Raw genomic sequence first — 20502 nt, forward strand, 5'->3', positions numbered from 1 at the left:
TGGGGACCCCCACCCTGAAGGGTGTGTGACCAGCTACAAACAGCTATCATCCCCTCATCCAGGCTGGCCAGGCACCCCAGTGGGGACCCCCACCCTGATCCAGGACACCCTTCAGGGCAAACCAGCCGGCCCCCACCCATGCACCAGGCCTCTATTCTATATAGTAGAAGGGTAATATCCCTCCCAGCACCGGGATCAGCAGAGCCGCGAGGCCTCCCCGCACTGGGATCAACGTGACAGGGGGCAGCGCCCAAACCCCCTGATCACCCTGCAGCTCTGTGTGTGACAGGGGGCTGGGCCACAACCTCCCTATCCGCCCTGCTCTGTTAGTGACAGGGGAAGGCGCCCCAACCCCCTGATCAGCCCTGCTCTGTGCCTGATAGGGGGGAGCTCCCCAACCCCCTGATCGCCTTGTGGCTCTGTGTGTGACAGATAAAAGGGACAGGGAGGATTATGTAAGAAGATCTCACATGAAAAGAGATTCTAAGATCTAGAAACCAAGAAAAAGAAAAATTCTAGGAATTTACATAAACTCAATGTGGTGATTTGGTAATATGGCAATATGGTAATGTTTAACTGGCAAAGCTCTAATAGTTGTGTGTGTGTGTGCCCAACCCCCTGATCGGCCCTGCTCTGTGTGTGACAGGGTGTGGCGCCCCAACCCACCCCCACCCCCCACGGGCCCTGCTCTGTGTATGATGGGGTAGAGCCATGACCTCCCCATTGGCTCTGCCTTGAGTGTGACAGTGGCAGCGCCCCAACCCCCTGATCGGCCCTGCTCTGTGGGTGATAGAGGGCAACACCCCAACTGCCCCCCACGGGCCCTGCTCTGTGTGTGATGGGGTAGAGCCATAACCTCCCCATGGGCCCTGCCTTGAGTGTGACAGGGTGCGGCGCCCCAACCCCCTGATCCGCCCTGCTGTGTGTATGACAGGGGGCGGTGCCCCAACTCCCCTATCGGCCCTAATCTGTGCGTGACAGGGGGGAGCTCCCCAACCCCCTTGATGGGCCCTGCTCTGTGCGTGACAGGGGGGAGCTCCCCAACCCCCTGATCAACCCTGCTCTGTGCGTGACAGGGTTCGGAGCCCCAACCCCCCTGATGGGCCCTGCTCTGTGAGTGACAGGGGCAGCGCCCCAACCCCCTGATTGGCCCTGCTCTGTGCGTGACAGGGGGTGGCGCCGCAACCTCCCCATCGACCCTGCCTTGAGTGTGACAGGGGGTGGTGCTCCAACCCCCCAATCGGCCCTACCCTGATCGTGACTGAGGGTGGCATCGCAAACTCCTGATCTGCCCTGTTCTGTGCATGACAGGGGCGGCGCCCCAAATCCCCAATCAGCCCTGCTCTGAGCCCAACCAGGGGCTGCACCTAGGGATTGGGCCTGCCCTCTGTCACCCGGGAGCAGGCCTAAGCCAGCAGGTTGTTATCTCCCGAGGGGTCCCAGACTGCGAGAGGGCACAGGCCGGGCTGAGGGACCCCCCCTACCCCCCGAGTGCACAAATTTTTGTGCACCGGGCCTCTAGTCCTATATAATAAAAGCCTAATATGCAAATCGACCGAATGGTGGAACGACCGGTTGGTGGGGGGCAGGGCCGGTGCCAGGCCAGCCAAGGGGGGTGTCAGCAGGCAGAGGGAGAGGACAGCAATCGGGTGGTGGCAACTGGCGGCAGTGGAGGGGCAATTGGGGAGTGGGGCTGGAGCTGCCCCCTGGTGGTCTGTGCACTCCCATAGGGATGTTTGTGAGGAGCATGCCTAGGCTGTCAGTCGGACCTCCCCTGAGGGCTCTCAGACTGCAAAAGGGCACAGGCCGGGCTGAGGGACCCTCCACCCTGAGTGCATGAATTTTTGTGCACCAGGCCTCTAGTGGTAATATAATTACCAGAGACAGATACATTTTTTTTCTTTTCATCATCCATTTTCATTGATTTTAGAGAGATGAAGGGAGAGAGAGAGAAATATCTATCAGAAGCTACCTGTATGCTCCCAGACAGGAGATCAAACCTGCAACTTAGGTATGTGCCCTGACTGGTTGTCGAACCTGCAACCCTTTCTTTTGGATGTATGGTATATCACTCCAACCACCTGAGTCACCAGCCAGGGCCAGATATCATTCTTTTAAACATTTTAATTTCCCCCTAGATTTTGATACTTTGGCTGGTAACATTTAGCAAGTCAGTCAAATACTTGTATAATATGACACATGGTGTCATTTAAACTGAAAATATTGAATTGTGTTAAGTTTAAGAACTTGCAACTGTATGACAATGAAAAGGTTATATTTCCTCCTTTTTAAAAAATTGATTTCAGAGAGGAAGGGAGAGGGAGAGGGACATAGAAACATCAGTGATGAGAAAGAATCATTGACTGGCTGTCTCCTGCATGGCCTGCACTGGGGATTGAGCCCACAACCCAGGTATTGAACTGTGACCTCCTGTGCTCAACCACTGAGCCACACAGGCTGGGCATAGTTTTCTCTTTTATGTCTCATTTGTTCAACATAGAGAATGAAATCAAACTTTTGTTGCCAAGTGTTTTTCCTCCAAAGTTTTTTTCCCTTTCTTTCTGTGTTCTTCTCTGACTGGATAATTTCACAGGTCCTATAATCAAATTGATATTCTTTCTTCTGTTTCATCCATCCTTTTTTAAAAATATATTTTTTAAAAATTGATTTCAGAGAGGGAGAGAGAGACAGAAACATCAATGATGAAAGAGAATCATTGATAGGCTGCCTCCTGCACGCCTCCCACTGGGGATCAAGCCCGCCATCAGGGCATGTGCCCTTGACGGGAATGGGACCTGGGACCCTTCAGTCCCCAAGCCGAAACTCTGTCCACTGAGCCAAACCGGTCAGGGCTCCTCCAAAATTTTTAATGGGTATTCATTTAAAAAGACAACAGTTCAGTTGAAAAGACTAGAAATCCTTGGTCTATGCTCCCAAAGAATAGGATGGTTGTCAGAAAAATCAAACGTGAGGAGATGAAATCATGCTTGTAACCCTGCTTGAGAGTTAATCATTATTTTTTTAAATATATTTTATTGATTTTTTTTTTTTTACAGAGAGGAAGGGAGAGAGATGGAGAGTTAGAAACATTGATGAGAGAGAAACATCGATCAGCTGCCTCCTGCACATCTCCTACTGGGGATGTGCCCGCAACCAGGGTATATGCCCTGGACCGGAATCGAACCTGGGACCTTTCAGTCTGCAGGCCGACGCTCTATCCACTGGGCCAAACCGGTCAGGGCTCCTCTAAAGTTTTTAATGGGTATTCATTTAAAAAGACAACAATTCAGTTGAAAAGACTAGAAATCCATGGTCTATGCTCCCAAAGAATAGGATGGTTGTCAGAAAAATCAAAGGTGAGGAGATGAAATCATGCTTGTAACCCTGCTTGAGAGTTAATCATTAAAAAGTTCTGAGGAAAAGAGCGCCTGCTCTTTTCCCTTCAGAGGGTAAGAGAATGCGTTTGTAGAGACCTCCACGTTGGGTAGCTTCAGTTTGACTTGCCATTCACAGTAGAGCTGTTTTAAGACTTCGCTTTCCACGTACATCCTCCTCACCTAGAACAGCAACATATGGTCTCCAGATCTTGCCACCTGAAAAATGACTGTGAACAACAGCCAGATCTTTCCTGTTCTTTACAGAAAAAATTTTTAGATGAACATTTTTTTCTCCTCCATTAACCTTTTCTCTTCTGAAGTTTTATATGAAGAGAGACATTCTCTAAATCATTCATCTGAATAAATGTATCATTTATATCACATAGTCATAGAAATGTCTTCTCAGAAACTCTACATCGACCTCTAAGAAGTTGCTGCCCTGCTTCTTTTCAAAAGAATAAAATATTCAATGAAACAAATCAACAAAAGAATAAAACAGGATTTATATTATGTTCAAGAGTAATTCTGAAACGTGGCTGTGAGTTAGGGTCCACAGGTCTGTGGAATGATCTTGCTTTAAGGCCTCACCAGATTGATAAGGTAGGGGAGGGGTTCTAGAATGGTCTCTTCACGAACTTGCTGTGTACCTGCTTGTGCTCTTCTGGAGTGAACACACTGATGATCTTTACAGTGTTTCTAGTCATGTGACCTAACTTCATTTTCTACATTATCATCAAATCTATGTTCCTATTCCTTGCCACCCGAGAACCATTTCAGGTATTTATTGCTGCATAACCAGCCACCTCAAAACTTAGTGCCTTATAAAAACAAACATTTTTGCCCTGGCTGGTTTGACTCAGTGGATGGAGCATCGGCCTGCAGACTGAAGGGTCCCGGGTTCAATTCCGGTCAAGGGCACAAGCCTGGGTTGCGGGCTCAATCCCCAATAGGGGGTGTGCAGGAGGCAGCCAATCAATGATTCTCTCTTATCATTGATGTTTCTCTCTCTCTCTCCCTCTTCCTTCCTCTCTGAAATCAATAAAAATATGTTTTAAAAAACCCCAAACGAACATTTTATTATCACTCGATTCTTTGGCTTGACTATGACAATCTGGATGATTCTTCTGCTCTATGTGATGCTGTTTGGGGCTGTTGGCATATTTAAGGTTCAAATAGACTAGAGCAGTGGTTCTCTACCTTGGCTGCACATTAGAATCACCTGGGAATCTTTTTAAAATCCTGATTTCCGGGCCTCATCCTCTGGAAATTCTGTTTCTTTGTTATGGGGTGGGGCCACACATTAGTAACAAAGAAACAGACTTTCTGGAGGATGAGGCCCGGAAATCAGGATTTTAAAAAGATTCCCAGGTGATTCTAATGTGCAGCCAAGGTTGAGAACCATTGATCTAAGGAATCTTCTTCATTGGTGTTAGCTGCAGGCCTGGGGCTCAGCTGGGTTGGTTGACCTTGATTCTCCTTAATTTGGTCTATCCAGGTGGTTTGGGCTCCTGTGCTTCAAGTGGGAAAAGGTACGATGAGCCATTTCTTCTAAGGTTTGTAAATTCTAAAACATCACTGCTGCTATATTCTACTTGAAAACGGGCACAGCGTGAGCTTAGATTCAAGGGGAAGGAGGGGAATTTAACTCTGCCTCTTGATGAGATGTGTCGTATGCACACAGGGAGGGGAGGAATTGATGGTGGCCGTATTTGAGACTATCTACCCCAGCCAATCCTCTGGAACAAAAATTCACATCCCTCCCACATACTGAGTACAATCAGTCCTCACTCAAAAGTCTCATCTCATTACAGCCTGGGATAAAATTTTAGAATGTCTTCACCCGATTAGGTTCAGGCATGCTATGGACTGAATGTGTGTCCCCACCACGCCAAGTTCCTATTAGAAGTCTAATCCCCAATGCGTTGGTTTTGGGAGGTAATTAAGCCTTAAGGTGGGGCTCTCATGAGTAGGATGAGTGCCTCCATAAGATGAGAAGAGACCGCAGAGCTGGCTCACTCCTTTTCTGCTTTGTAAGGGTACGACGAGAAGTCAGCTGTCTACAACCCAGAGGAGGGCTTTCACTAGAACCTGACCATACTGGCACCATGATTTTGAACTTCCAGCCTTTGGAATGGTGAGAAATAAATTTCTGTTGTTGATTGGCCACATAATTTATGGTATTTTGTTGTAGCAGCCAAGCAAAGACAAAGTGTGGCTGGGATTCTTGGGTGTGGTTCCTTCGGAGCAGAGCCCTGAAAACAAAAAACACACGTTGTCTGGCACTCATGTATCCAGCATATAATGATGAAGGGGTTCTTAAGAGTAAGATGTCCTCATCTGTACTCGTGAGGATACCAGAGGAGAACTCCTGGTCTGGGGGGCGGGGTTAGGTGCTGATTACAGGAGATCAGAGTTGGGGGGTGAGAGATTCTGATTTCTGGGCCTCATCCTCCAGAAATTCTGTTTCTTTGTTACTAATGTTGTAGCCCCACCCCATAACAAAGAAACAGAATTTCCGGAGGATGAGGCCTAGAAATCAGGATTTTAAAAAAAGATTCCCAGGTGATTCTAATGTGCAGCCAAGGTTGAGAACCACTGCTTTAAGGGCACATCACGTGCCCCATGTGGATTGTACTTTAGCAGGTCAGCTGTCCAGACCCTGAGACTTTGACAGGCTCTTCTGAGATGATCTTGTCTGTATAGCTCTGTTCCCCCCCCCCCCTCTTTTCTCCAATAACACAGCAGGGAGGAGTCTGAAGATCCAGAAGGATGAGGTTCCCCCCCCCCCCATACAGGAATAAGCAATCTATTCTCCTCCCATTAATCAATTGATATCACCTATAAAATTCACACATATAGTGGGCCTTTCTTAAATGGGCAGCCACCATTTAAAATAAGAGGCCTCAGACTCTCCCTTGTTTACCATTTCAGCTGAAGGGTAGAAAGGGAGAAGCCATGGAACATCTCACACTCTGTCAGTGGCCTGAGGTGGGCAGGCAGCACCGAACCTGCAAAACGCATCAGCTGAGCCTACCGTGGTTTTTAACATCTGGGGGGTTGCTCAACTGGAACGTCGTAAACTTGGGTGGAGCAGACTGGAGAACCTGGCAAAGCTACCCAGTTAGAAGAGCAAGCTGGGGAAGAATGGGAACGGAGCAGATGGGTTACCTAGAAGTTTCTCAAATTTTCTGAGAACGTTATGGGTTAAATGGGATTTTATGAACCTGCTAGGGAAGCTCATGATTATTTCTGTGAGAAAATGTAATCCAATTTTCGACTGAGGATATCTGGAACACACCTCCATTTATCACAACTCCAAAACGGTTCCTGGGAATTTCAATTTCCTTTTACTCTGATCACAGAGGTGGGAACTCTACCCTCTAAGCTGAGACTCCACAGACAGAAGCAGGAACAAGCCAACCCAAATCACACGTGGTGGAGGGAGCGGTGACTTTTATCTCCGTGGAGAAAGGGGATTTCACAGCAAGGAGAGTAGGGTGGCCGGTGCCTGGGTCACATCCATACATACCAGCATATCGTTGTGAAAAGTAAGAAAGCTTGGAGAGCACGAAGACAGAGCCCAGAGCACAGGACTTGGCGGGAAAACAGGCTAGAGCTCCCCTTCCTGCATGTCAGTCCTTACTTCTCCATGTGTTGGTTAGGGTGCAAGTGGCTGGTAATGTCACTGAATCCCGGACTCACTTTAGAGCCTGCCTAGCACACAATGTCATATTGTAATATCTCCTGTCCTTTTTGTTCTGGGGGCAAATGGGATGGACTTGCTGCTTGGGTATATCCTGTGAATTCGTGGAATTGAATAGGGGTAAGCTTGGCCAGCATGTGACAGGTCCTGTCAGTGGGAGTAGTCACCATTGCTTCTCACTGACTTCATAGTTAAGAACATGAGATGAAGATAGCGTTTGATCTGGCTTGCACAGACTTGGTTCAGAAAAATCTTAAAAATATAATGAAAGTGGCTAACATTTTCTCTATTATGTCTGTTCCCTAGATGCAATAATTTTGTGTTGGAAAAAAATATTATCGATATATAAGCACACGGAAATGGAAGTATTTGGTGTTATGGAAAAACAGATGGATAACCTCTCTCTCTGTCCATCCCACACCCCTTCTCTTTTTTTTCTTCCCCCATTTTCTCCGTTTTAACAGTTCATTTGATGAATAGATTAAGGACATCTTTAAATGACTATAAAAAATAAGGTTCATGTTTAGACAATTTTCCCAGCTGGAATGCTCTGCTTAAAAGACTCTGTTTTCATGGCCTGCTCTGTTTATTTTATATTCAGAGATGTGGGCACATGGGAACCATTTGCAGAAAATATCTTTGTTTGCTTCTACGATTGATATAATACAGAAGCAGAGGGTAGAAGTTCAACAGGCTGCCTTTCTAAAGCCAGATGTACAATCTTTCTTTTTATTACTACTGGCAAGTACATTTATGACAAAAAAAGATGGAAGTTATGCAAAATAATGCAGAGATAAATCCATTTTGCCTTTGAAAGTGTACATAACACCCAAGATTTACAGAAACATGAAAGTTCTCAGTGATCATTTGTAGTTGAATTCTGGTGGAAATGCCCGGAATCATTTCACCTACTTGTGTTGAAAAATAATAATCAATGATAAAAGTGTGGTGCCTTATTTTAGGCCCTCAGCACATCTACTACCAATGATTGATTGCAAGAGCCTTCAAACTGATCTCTGATATTCAATTTCAATTTTTCCTTCCCCCCAGTCAATCCATTCTGTATTTTGGCACCAGAATAACCTTTAACACTTCAGATTTGGCTATGGCTCCTCTTTTCCTTAAAATGTTATAATGGTTGCTTCTAGAAGAGGTGAAAACCTGTGGTCCATTGGCTGAATATAATTTTCATTTGACCACATACCGTGAGACTGAAAAAACATGGAATAGTTGCCAACATTTGAAAATTGGAGAATTTGACAGAAAACTCTGGACATCCTGCTATTATTAAAAAACTGGAAGCTCTGGAAACACTAACCTTACATTTTGTATGAAAATAATCGGACCGTTCCATTAGGAAGCGCTTGATTTCCCCAGTTTCCCACAGGGTCCTACGCTTCCTGCCTTTCTTCTCATGTACACGATCTCGTTTTGCTCATTGACATGATCTGTTTGGCATTTACAGGTACTTACATTTTCAACTACTGGACTGTGGGCTCAAGTCCAGCTCCTCACCTTCATATACAAGGACCATCTGACTCTTATTAACTTTTTAGGTCCATTTCTCACATTTTCTCCTCTTGAAGTTTACAATTCAAAAATACAGTTTCCCTTTTAACACACTGCGATTTTAACCATTTCCAGGCCTTTCCCGCTATCTGAAGAGCTTTCCCCTCTTACCAAACAACAGTATTTTATTTCTCCTGGAAAATGTTTTCCTGATATCCTTAGCGTTAACCATTTCTTCTTTGTGTGTGTGGTTGTTTTTTCTTCTGAACATTGATTATATGCTTCCATAATTGCTCTATATCATTCTACATTTTACTTATTTTTTTTAAAATATATTTTATTGATTTTTTACAGAGAGGAAGGGAGAGAGATAGAGAGTCAGAAACATCGATGAGAGAGAAACATCGATCAGCTGCCTCCTGCACACCTCCTACTGGGGATGTGCCCGCAACCCAGGTACATGCACTTGACCGGAATCGAACCTGGGACCCTTCAGTCCGCAGGCCGATGCTCTATCCACTGAGCCAAACCGGTTTCGGCTACATTTTACTTATTTGTGTAAAATAAGATAAACTTTCTCTTATGAGCAGCAAGTATAAAATTCCTTGTGGGGAGATGCGAGTCCTTGAAGAGGGGTCAGGCCGATTTGACAAGCTTGGCAGGAGCTGAGCCCCAGGGCTACGCAGAGGTGTCCCAGGACTGGGAGGTCAGGCCCTCTTAGGGAACAGGCAGGAGTGCGTGGTGGGGCTGGAGGGCAACATTGAGAAGATGGAGAGAAGAGACCCGACAGGAGGAGAGACGTTTCAAATGGAGGAATTTTCAGATAAAAGCCACCAGAAGAACGAAATAGAAAGGTAGTTGAAAAGAACTGAAAGAGGTTGGTCCTGGAGAATGGATTAGGTGTGGTCGGGGGAGGCAGTTGCTTTTCACCATAAACCTGTAGTTTTTGAGTTTTAAAAACCAAAGGCACATAAAAGTTTGAAAAATTATTTAAAAATTATATTTAGGAAAACAAATGTAACAGTTGATTGTATGTGATCTGATCCTCTTCCGTGGTCCCATAAACCTCCGTAAAGAATGTACACAACTGCCAAATCTGCAGCCATTGTTTTTCTGATGGAAACCAGGGAAGGAGCGGGGTTCTACGTACTGGCTGTTGTCAGACCGGAGGTGTCAGCTTGGGAAGGTCAGAGGACAGCTGATTTCTTAGCTATGTTTGTTTTTCTAAGTACAATCTTAAAAGCATTTACAAACTAACACCTGCACTCACTAAGAAAATATTGCAGAAAGCTTGCGATAAAGGGTAGTCTCCACCCTACTGTTTATCGGCACAAGTCCCATCCTGCAGGGTCAACCTCCTTTCATTCTTTTAAAGCAATTCTGAATTTAGCTCTTTGGGTGCTCATCCTCATAGCCCCAGATAATACGCTAAGATCACACAGAAAATGGTATTTTCTTTTCTTTCTTTCTTTACTTATTATTTTATTGAATTTATTAAGGTAACATTGGTTAATACAATTACATAGGTTTCAGGTGTGCAATTCTACAATACATCATCTGTATAGTGTATTGTGTTCACCACCCAAAGTCAACTCTCCTTCCGTCACCATTTATGTCCCCTTTACCATCTCCTACCTCCTCCCGGACCCCTTTCCTCTGGTAATCACCATACCGTTGTCTGTGTCTATGAATTTTATTTTTTCGTTCTTAATTCCTTCACCTTTTTCACCAAGTCCCCCAGCCCCGCTCCCCTCAACCAATTGTTAGTCTGTTTCTATTTTAGTTTATTTTGTTCTTTAGATTTCACATATAAATGAAGTCATATGGTACCTGTCTTTCTCCAACTGGCTTATTTCATTGAGCATAATGTCCTCTAGATCCATCCATGCTGTCACAAAAGTTAAGATTTCCTTCTTTTCTGCGGAGTAGTATTCCATTATATAAATGTACCACAGCTTTTTAATCACTTATCTATTGATAGGCACTTGGGCTGCCTCCAAAGAGATTATATTTTCTAAGGACGATCAAGACAATATCTCTTCTCTCACATAACTTTCTTCTTTTTTAAATTTACTTTATTATGAAAAGGAAACAACATGAAATCTACCCTCGTAACAAGTGTTAAAGTGTACAATATACTATTGCTGACTACAGGTGCAATGTTCTACAGCAGATCTCTAGAGCTTATGCATCTGGCTTGACTGAAAATGTAGGCCTGTTGCTTAGTAACGTCTTATTTCCTTTTCCCCGTAGCCCCTGGCAACACCATTCCAATCTTTGATTCTCTGAATTCAACTGCTTTCGGCACTCCATGTAAGTGGACTCATAGAATATTTAACTTTCTGTGACAAGCATATTTCACTTAGCAGTTTTTCAAGTCTTAGTTTTAAGAAACTTGCCATTCTCCTATCAAGAGGAAGAGTCTTTGTCCCCTCTTCTGGAAACTTGAAGGGCCTTTCTTCATTCGGGGTGTGGGGGGAACCACTTTAAAAAAATTTCTCTAACTTTATAACTGAAATTTTCATCTGGATACAGGCAAGGCTGTCTCACACACTGATGTCATTAACAATTTGATCACGCATTCGTGCTCAGATACTAACAGATGTATTGTGACTCTTACAGTTTTATAGCTGAGAAAATAAGTACAGTGGGGCCTGGACTTACGAGTTTAATTCGTTCTGAGACCAAGCTCGTTAAGGAGCTCGTTAACTCAAATTACTCGTTAACTCAATGCAAAAAATCGGCTGAGAGACAGCTGGTATCTCAAAAAACTCTTTAGTCGGGACACTCGTAAGTCAAGGCCCCACTGTAATGTAGTTAGTGTGTAACCAGAGCACAGTTCTCCATAAGTTCAGACTTGAGCCTGCCTCCCACCCGTTCAAGCATCTGGGGTCGCAGCAAGCTCTTTCTCTAGTCTCCTACCAACTGCTGCCTCCAGAAGGCAGAGCCAGATGCTAGGAGCAAGGAGAGTCACTCAAGCTTTGCAGCAGGGCCTCCTGGCCATCAGCAGTGTAGTTACGTTGGAAGTTTAAATGTGGCACAGAGAACTGTCACAAACTGGGAAGTGCTAAAGTGGACTCTGCTAATTAAAGTGATTGGACCCCTGGCCTAAGCCTAACTGGTCCCTCCTTTCCCCTCTCAGAATGGACGTGCAGAGCTGGCTGCACTCATTTCCTGTGATGTCCCTTGAGCCAGATAGTAAGAATGGGCTCCCTCCATTGGGGTGATGCTAACAGAGTAGGTACAAGAAGAGAGAACACGATGCCCAATACAATCTTACGTACACACGTTAGGTGCTTAATAAATGCTTGCTTGTTGATCTACATGTAGGAAAGTACACAATGAATAAGCTCAATAAATTATCCTAGAGTAAAGGTATTCTGGCAGGCACAGTATTATAGACCAAGGAGTAGGACATTATCAGCAACACAGAAGCTTCCCCAGAGCTCCCTGGGGTCACTACCCCCTTTTCTTCCCAAAGGTAAATGTTATTATAATTCCTAACATAATACATTTTATTCAGTGTGTAGCCATGGCACCTCACACTTGGGAAACAATAGAATATTCCACCACCATTAGATTTGCCCATTTTTGAACTTTAATGCACTAGTAAATGCAATTGTATTTATGTTTAGTAAATGCAACAGTATGTATGTTTTCAAGGTTCAATGATGTTGAGGCATGTAGTTATAGTTGAATCATTCAATTGCATGCCTAAAGCATGATACATACTAGTATACCTTTTCTACTGTTAAAATATTTTGATTGTTTTCAACTTTAGGCTATTACAAATAATGCAGCAATTAGCATTCTCTGGCATGTCTTTTGGGGTATATAGGCATATATTTCTGTTGGGCACATATCTAAAGTGAATTGCCAGGTCCTAGGGTATATGTACATTTTTCTTTTTCCCTTTTAATTGAGATGTATTTGACTTATAAAATTGTGTTAATTTTTCCAGTTTTATTGAGATATATTGTTGGGGTCCAGCCCCAGCAGGTCCAGGGCTTCCCATAGGTGGGAACGGAGTCGGCGAAGAGGGAATGACACGGAGGCAGCATTCAGGTGATCATCATAGCCAGGTTCCCTAGCCAGGATCTCCAGCCAAGTTCTGTCCGGGTTCTCTTGCCATGTTCTCTCACTAGGTTCTCCAGCCAGGTTCTGTTTTGGATCTCCAGCCAGGTTCTGTGTTTTATTGTCTTGTTACATCTGTATTTATACCAGTTGATTTTAATCCTATCAATTTCTATTCCAAAGGTTAGGGTGTTTCTTATCTCCATTCCAGGGAGTAAAGATTATGTAGCTTAAAGCATGATTGTTTGCAATTAAAGTGATTACCCGCCTGGCACTTAGTTAAGGGGTTTTATTCCCTCCCTAACTTCAGGGAAAAATCCCTACCTGGGGAAACAACCTTTCTCAGAGAGGTGATCTTGGTTAAAACAAATAGTGCCAAGAAGGAGAGCAAACATATTAAGAACAGTATGCCATATACGCCAGGTCCCTTGAAACATATGCTGTGCAGATGTTTCTTCCCTGCAGCGACTGTATCAAGCAGCAAGGTGGACCAGCTTCCGGCAATATATTTGACATATAAAATTGGTTTACAATATGACTTGCTACACATATATATTGCAAGATGATTACCACAGTAGGACTGGTTAACACCTTCATAACCTCATATAATTACCTTTTTTTTGTGTGTGTGGTGAGAACACTTAAGACCTACTCTCTTAGCAACTATCAAGTATATAACACAGTATTATTAACCCTAGTTACCAATGCTGCACATTAGATTCCCAGAATTTATTCAATTTATAACTGAAAGTTTGTATTCTTTGGCTAACATCTCCCCATATCTCCCACTTCCCAGACCCTGACAATCACTATTCTACTTTCTGTTTCTATAAATTCAGTTGTTTTTTTTTTTTAGATTTCACATATGAGAAGATATGATATTTAGTCTTTCTCTGCCTGACTTATTTCACTTAGCACAGTGCCCTCAAGGTTTATCCATGTTGCCGTTTATGTCAAGATTCCATTCTCTCTCATGGCTGAGAAATATTTCATTGTATGTATATATACCAGATCTTTTTAAAAAATATGTTTTTATTGCTTACAGAGAGAGGAAGGGAGAGGGAGAGAGAGATAGAAACATCAATAATGACAGAGAAACAACTATTGGCTGCCTCTTGCATGCCCCCAACTGAGGATCGATCCTGCAACCTGGGCATGTGCCCTGATGGGGAATTGAACCAGTGGCCTTTTGGTGCATGTGTTGATGCTCAACCACTGAGCCACACAAACCATGCTAGACCAAACTTTTGTTTATCCATTCATCCATTGACAAACACTTAGGTCCTCTCCCCTCCGCCCATAGCTTGAATATTGTAAATAACGCACCAGTGAGCATGGGACTGCAGATATCCCTTAGAAATCTGGGCCCCTCAATTGGGCCCTGATGACATTTTCTATGGACCACTGCAATTATTTCCCAATTGGTCTCCCAACTACCATCTTATCTTTCTGCTCATTCTTCTGGTGACCAGATTGATTTTTTAAAAAATATACACATCTTACCAGATCAACGTCAAGCTTGTACCCTTCAGTGGATAAAGGTGTTGGTGGTGCGTTATTTTTCAAGACCGGTCTACACTGAGGAGGGGAGAGCAGTGTTCAGCAAGTGTCAGTGACTGACAGGTGATAGAAAGAAACGAGGGTCGAGCATGCTTATGAACATGTTTGAAATGATTGAATTCCTGACTCGTGCAAGGGTTGGAGGGTGGTATGGAGCAGCAGAAGAAAAAGATTGATCTTGAGGCTTAAAAATGAAAAAGGTGAGATGAAAGGAACATGAGGTAAAGGTTGGAAAGAGAATAGAGAAAAATAAAATTGGAATCATAACTTCTGCTTCTATTGAGTTGGGAAGTAACAGAATTTTTACATTAATGTGAAGGAAATTATTGTATAAATGCCAGAAGTGTCTGTAACAATTCCCTAAAAAGATGTAAAGAAAGAGAGCCCAATTGATATCGTAAAGGAGGGGGAAAATGTAAATCAGGAAATGAAGTTGTGGTTCCTTTTTGAAGTTCAGGAGAAGACCAAACAAAGTTACAAAAAAATTTTGCAGGGTTGCTTTTTCACCCCCTCTCCTGTGGGTTTAACATCACCATTTCCATGAGTCTGGAGGGCAGTTTCTGACATCTGTTAAATGATCTTGAAACAAGAACAGCGCAGGCCTGGCATGATATAAAGTGCGGTTTATAGATTAAACTTGCCTTCAAAATGTTGATTCTGGTACATTTGCTATTTGAAATGAGAATTAAAAGTAAAATAAAAATTATGGAAAATTGACAGCTAATAAAAGACAATGAGCTCACATCTCTATTAGAAATAGCTACGGGTGACTTGCAAAAAGTAAAATAGAGGCAAAGCAGGGAAATTTACCTGTTCAAGCAAGATGGAAGGTTTATGGGAAAGAGGTTGTAAACCTGTTCAGAATTGCCTTGCCCAGTGCTATAAACATTTGAAGAAGATAGTGATTGAAAACATAAGCCAGTAGCTATCATAAAGTAGCTATTTCATTGAGATATGGATAAATGTGATGCTGCCATCAAAAGCCTCCCCAATAATGCTTAGAGTTTAAATACGTTATAAAAGGTCAAAAACAAAATCAGAAAAAGAATTTTATAGCATAAAAATGGATTAGAATTAATAAATGAAACCCTATGTAATTGAAAGACAAAATCAAAAGGAATTCGTGAACTTCAGTTTACAGACGAGCTATACCAAATCACCCTGTACGTATGCCCATGTATGCCTGGGTGGGATGAGCTTTACACAGAAGCACATGGACAAGGAGCCTGCGCTAAGGGGGCTGCCCTAGCCAGGAGGAAGGAGGTCTCTTCTAATTTATTTACTCAGAGGAAATTACTTTTTGTGATTCATCCACCAAGAGGGGGCGCATTTTCCTAATTCATTAAAAGTCTTGTGCAGAAAAAAAAACCACAAGTCTTGTGTAGAGTTAGTGCAACAAATCAAGAGCAGGAGGAGTGCTTGGATAGGTGTGATAGAACATTGGTCTGTTATTATGTAGGCCCAAGGGTCAGTCCTTCCTGCATCACTGGTCATGAATGTGGCCTTAGCTTCTCTCAGTCTCGATTTCCTCATTGCAAAATCACCTAGATTACCTCACAGTGCTGCTGTGAGCTTTCAAGGTGATAACATATATAAAAGTGCTTTGTAAACTGTAAAACACAACTTAGTCTCCATTCAGTAATAGTATTGAGCACATACTGTGTGCCAGGAACTTTGTTAAGCTCTGCAGATATGAAGCTGAAAAAGAGCACAGTCCTTATCCTCGAAGAGCTAACAATCTATGGAAATGGCAGATGAATCCATAGTTATAATGCATTGTGATCTAGAATGTAAAAAAAACGCTATGGACTTGGCTCATTTGGTTGAGCATTGACCCATGAACCAGGACAGGAGGCCACAGTTTGATTCCCAGCCAGGGCACATGCCTGGGTTGTTTGATCCCCAGTGTGGGGCATGCAGGAGGCAGCCAATCAATGATTCTCTCTCATCATCGATGCTTCTATCTCTCCCTTTCTCTTCCTCTCTGAAATCAATAATATATACAGCATATATGTATAAAATAAAATCAATAAAAACATATTTTATTTTTTTTATATATTTTATTGATTTTTTACAGAGAGGAAGGGAGAGAGATAGAGAGTTAGAAACATCGATGAGAGAGAAACATCGATCAGCTGCCTCCTGCACATCTCCTACTGGGGATATGCCTGCAACCCAGGTACATGCCCTTGACCGGAATCGAACCTGGGACCTTTCAGTCCGCAGGCCGACGCTCTATCCACTGAGCCAAACCGGTTTCGGCAATAAAAACATATTTTAAAAAATAGTACTATGTATGTTAGGATAGGAAAATAAATACACAGGTAGGGGGCCACCTCTAGCATAAAGTTCCCGTTGTGCAAATTAGAAAGAGAAACCCCTTCTGTGCAGATAAATTGTGAAATATGTTCCCTCTCCCTTTGCAAAGACCAATCAGAAAAAGGCATCCTGACCAAGTCAGCCCTGGGCAGGACACAAGCCTTAGTGGTCAGAGGGCCAGATTGGAGCCATCTCTTACACCCGCCTGGCAAGAGGCTATTGTGTCAGGCACAGCCTGAATCACTAGCTATGGTGGCCTGGCAGGGGTAGGTTTTTGTAATTCTTGCTGTTGAAGATTGCAATTAAAAACAAAAAATTAGAGCAGGATACAGCACATGCAATTTAGGGGAAGAATTTAATTCTGGGGCTTACAGACTGATATTCTCCGGGGAGGGATGGGAGCACTTCGCCAGCTTTCTGATTTTGTAGATGTGCCTCAGAGCCCATCAGGAACACAGAAACCACTCTGAGGGAGTTTACTGTGGGAACTGGTCACACAGCGGATGGAACTGCTGAGTAGGCAAACAGGAGGCGGTGAGCCAACCCCGACACGGGCAATGGCAGAAAGTTAATGTCACTCCTAGGGAGGAGTTAGTGTTACCAGAGCCTGGGGGCAGGGTCACTCTCTGGGCAGTGAAGCCACTGTAGCCTGGGTGGCATGAGATGGCACTAGAGGGGGGAGGCGAGCCCTGCTGGAGGTGCTGCTGAAGGTGGAGAAGGAGGGGGAGAGGTGCCCCATTCTTTCCTCCATGCCTGCAGTCTCCCTCTGCCCCCCTCCTGGCTGATTCAGATCCTCTCACTACAGGGAACCCCAGAAAGGCAGTCTGGGAAAGGGAAGAGGAATGACATTTGAGGGCTCGCAGGCTCAAGCTTGGATCAGGAGAGAGAAGACAGCATGAGGTCAAAACGATTGACCAAGAACTATACAAAGTTCTCATTATAAAATAGTTGTTTAGAAAGAAGGAGCATGCATGAAGAGGGGTTAGAGGGGTTTAGGTTTGTAGTTAAAATATTGATATCCAATAACCAATAAGGCTGTATATCCAACAGCAGAAAATGGCATATAAGATGAACATAAACATTTAAAACCTGAAGTATGAAAATTTTCAGTTGCTATCACTGAGATTTGCTGAAAAGGGCCTGAATTATATGGTGAAAGACTATACATTTTCCAGTGGAGAAATTTCCCTCCTTCATTTTGTAACAGGTATCAGCTGCGTGGAGTAACATGGAGTAACAGCCTGGAGTAAAAGACAATGATGGTCTCATTCTGTCATAACTGAGATCAGCCTACTAGTAACAGTGAACCATGACAAGAGCCCCTGCCCAAGCCTCTCCCTCCAGGTCAAGGGAAGGAGTATATTTTTAATCCTCACCCGAGGGTATGTTTTTTATTGATTTTTAGAGAGAGAGGACAGGAAAGAGAGAGAGAGAAACGTTGATGTGTGAGAGAGAAACATTGATCAGTTGCCTCCCATCCATGCCCCAACTGGGGATTGAACCCGCGGCCTGGGTATGTGCCCTGACCAGGAACTGAACCCACAGTCTTTCAGTGTAAGGGAAAGAATGATTTTTGAGGCCTCCCCCCAACATGCCTACTCCCCGGTGTGAGCCCTTCTGGCCCTTAGTTTTTCCAGACGCTGATGTGAAACCAGGTTACTCTAGGTGTGAGTCCGGGTGCCTAGTGCCAAAATCAATAATCCTGTTATTTGGGACTCTTACTGCCTTTCTTTAGAGTACCCATTTGGCACGCTCTCTGAGGATAGGTCTTATTTTATTTTTTTTGTTAATCCTCACCCAAGGGTATTTTTTCCATTCATTTTTAGAGAGAGTGAAAGGGAGGGAGGGAGTGGAGAGAGAGAGAAACATTGATGGGGGAGAGACACATCAATTGGTTACCTCCCCCACATGTCCCGACTGGGGCCAGGGATCAAATCTGCAACCCAGGTATGTGTCCTTGACTGGCAATCAAACCTCCAACCCTTCCCAGTGCAGGCCGATGCTCCAACCACAGGGCAACACCTGCCAGGGCATAAACTGCTCATAGCAGCTTTTTTTAAAAAAAAATATTTTAAAACTGATTTTAGAGAGGGAGGGATGGAGAGAGAGAGAGAGAGAGACATCTAGTCTGAAACCTGGGCATGTGCCCTAACCCAGAATCAAATCAACAGCCACTTGATTTATGGGATGAAGCTCAACCAACTGAGCCACACTGGCCAGGGCTCCAGAATATGTTTTAGAGACAGGAAAGAAGAGAGAGAGAGAAACATCAATGTGAGAGAGAAACATCGATCTGTTGCCTCCTGTCCGCGCCCTGACCGGGGATTAAACCTGCAACCTGCGTGTATATCCTGACCAGGAATTGATCCTGCAGCCTTTTGGCACATGGGATGATGCTCCAACCAACTGAGCAACCCAGCCAGGGCGCCCAGTTTGCTCTCTCTTATGAAAGCATCTTCTAAGACAGTGCTGACCAATAGATTTTTCTGTGATGATGTAAATATTCTATGTCTGTATTGTTCAAAAGGGTAGCCACTAGCCACAGGTAGCTATTAAGGACTTGGAATGTGGCTAGTATAGCAGAAATTGAATTTTAAGCTTAATTTTAATTATGTACATTTTAATAACTATATGCAGCTAGTGGCTATCCTTTTACCATGTGGGGTGGTGTATCTCTGCGGTATTGAGACTGAGTCTTTGGATTATTTCACTGGTTTATTCCACAAGGGGAAACAATCTTTCCTTTATTTGCCAAGTACTTCCTGGAATTAAGATAATTAACTCAGACCACCAAGATAGACTGAAATTTCACTGCAGCCCCAGACTTGATAATTCTATTGTTTATGTCCCCAACGCCCCATGCAACCAAGGAGATTCCAAACCTCTCTTCCTGATGAAGTCAGGAGAGATAAAAAGACTTGGGAAACGGTCCTTGGCCAATGTGAGTCTAGGAAGAGAGGGCCAAGGGCAGCACTTTATTTATTTATTTTTTAATTTCTTTATTGATTAAGGTAGTACATATGTGTCCTTATCCCTCATTACCCCCTGACCCCCCCACTCATGCCCTCACCCCCCCTGTTGTCTGTGTTCATTGGTTAGGCTTATATGCATGCATACAAGTCCTTTGGTTGATCTCTATCCCCTCCCCTCCCCTCCCCTACCTTCCCTCTGAGGTTTGATGGTCTGATCAATGCTTCTCTGTCTCTGGATCTGTTTTTGTTCATCAGTTTATGTTGTCCATTATATTCCATAAATGAGTGAGATCATGTGATATTTATCTTTCTCTGACTGGCTTATTTCACTTAGCATAATGCTCTCCAGTTGTAACAGCATGGATGGAACGAGGGCAGCACTTTAATTGTTCGTGACCACCTAGTGGTGTGGAAAGTCATTTGCAAGTTCTTTTTTGCCCAAGAGAGACACAGAAAGGCTAAGAGGAAGATCTATGACGTCTCTCAGAGGATGCCACCAAAGAAAACAGCCAATACCAAACTAAAACAGTAATAATAACAAAAATAACAAAACCAGGATGAGATCTATCCCAGAGGGTGCCAGTGGAAGGCAGAGTACAACAGTGGACCGGAAGCCTCCTAGCCATACAAAATGATGACCCCCTGCCCTAGCCAGTTTGGCTCAGTGGATAGAGCGTCAGCCTGCAGACCGTAGGGTCCCAGGTTCGATTCCGGTCAGGGCACGTACCTCAGTTGCAGTCTCCTCCCTGGCCTGGGCCCTGGTCAGGGCTTGTGCAGGAGGCAACCAATTGATGTGTTTCTCTCACATCAATATTTCTCTCTGTCTTTCCCTCTCTCTTCTACACGCCCTAAAAATCAATGGACAAATATTGTGGGGTGAAGATTAAAAAAAAAAGATGACCCCTTAAGTTTATTCAAGTTTCCAGGGCTAAATTAATTAACTGCCTTAAAAACAATATCAGAGATTATCATACCAATTGGTTGCTCA

This window comes from Myotis daubentonii, chromosome 2 (assembly GCF_963259705.1).
Source record: "Myotis daubentonii chromosome 2, mMyoDau2.1, whole genome shotgun sequence".
NCBI classification, from domain to species: domain Eukaryota; kingdom Metazoa; phylum Chordata; class Mammalia; order Chiroptera; family Vespertilionidae; genus Myotis; species Myotis daubentonii.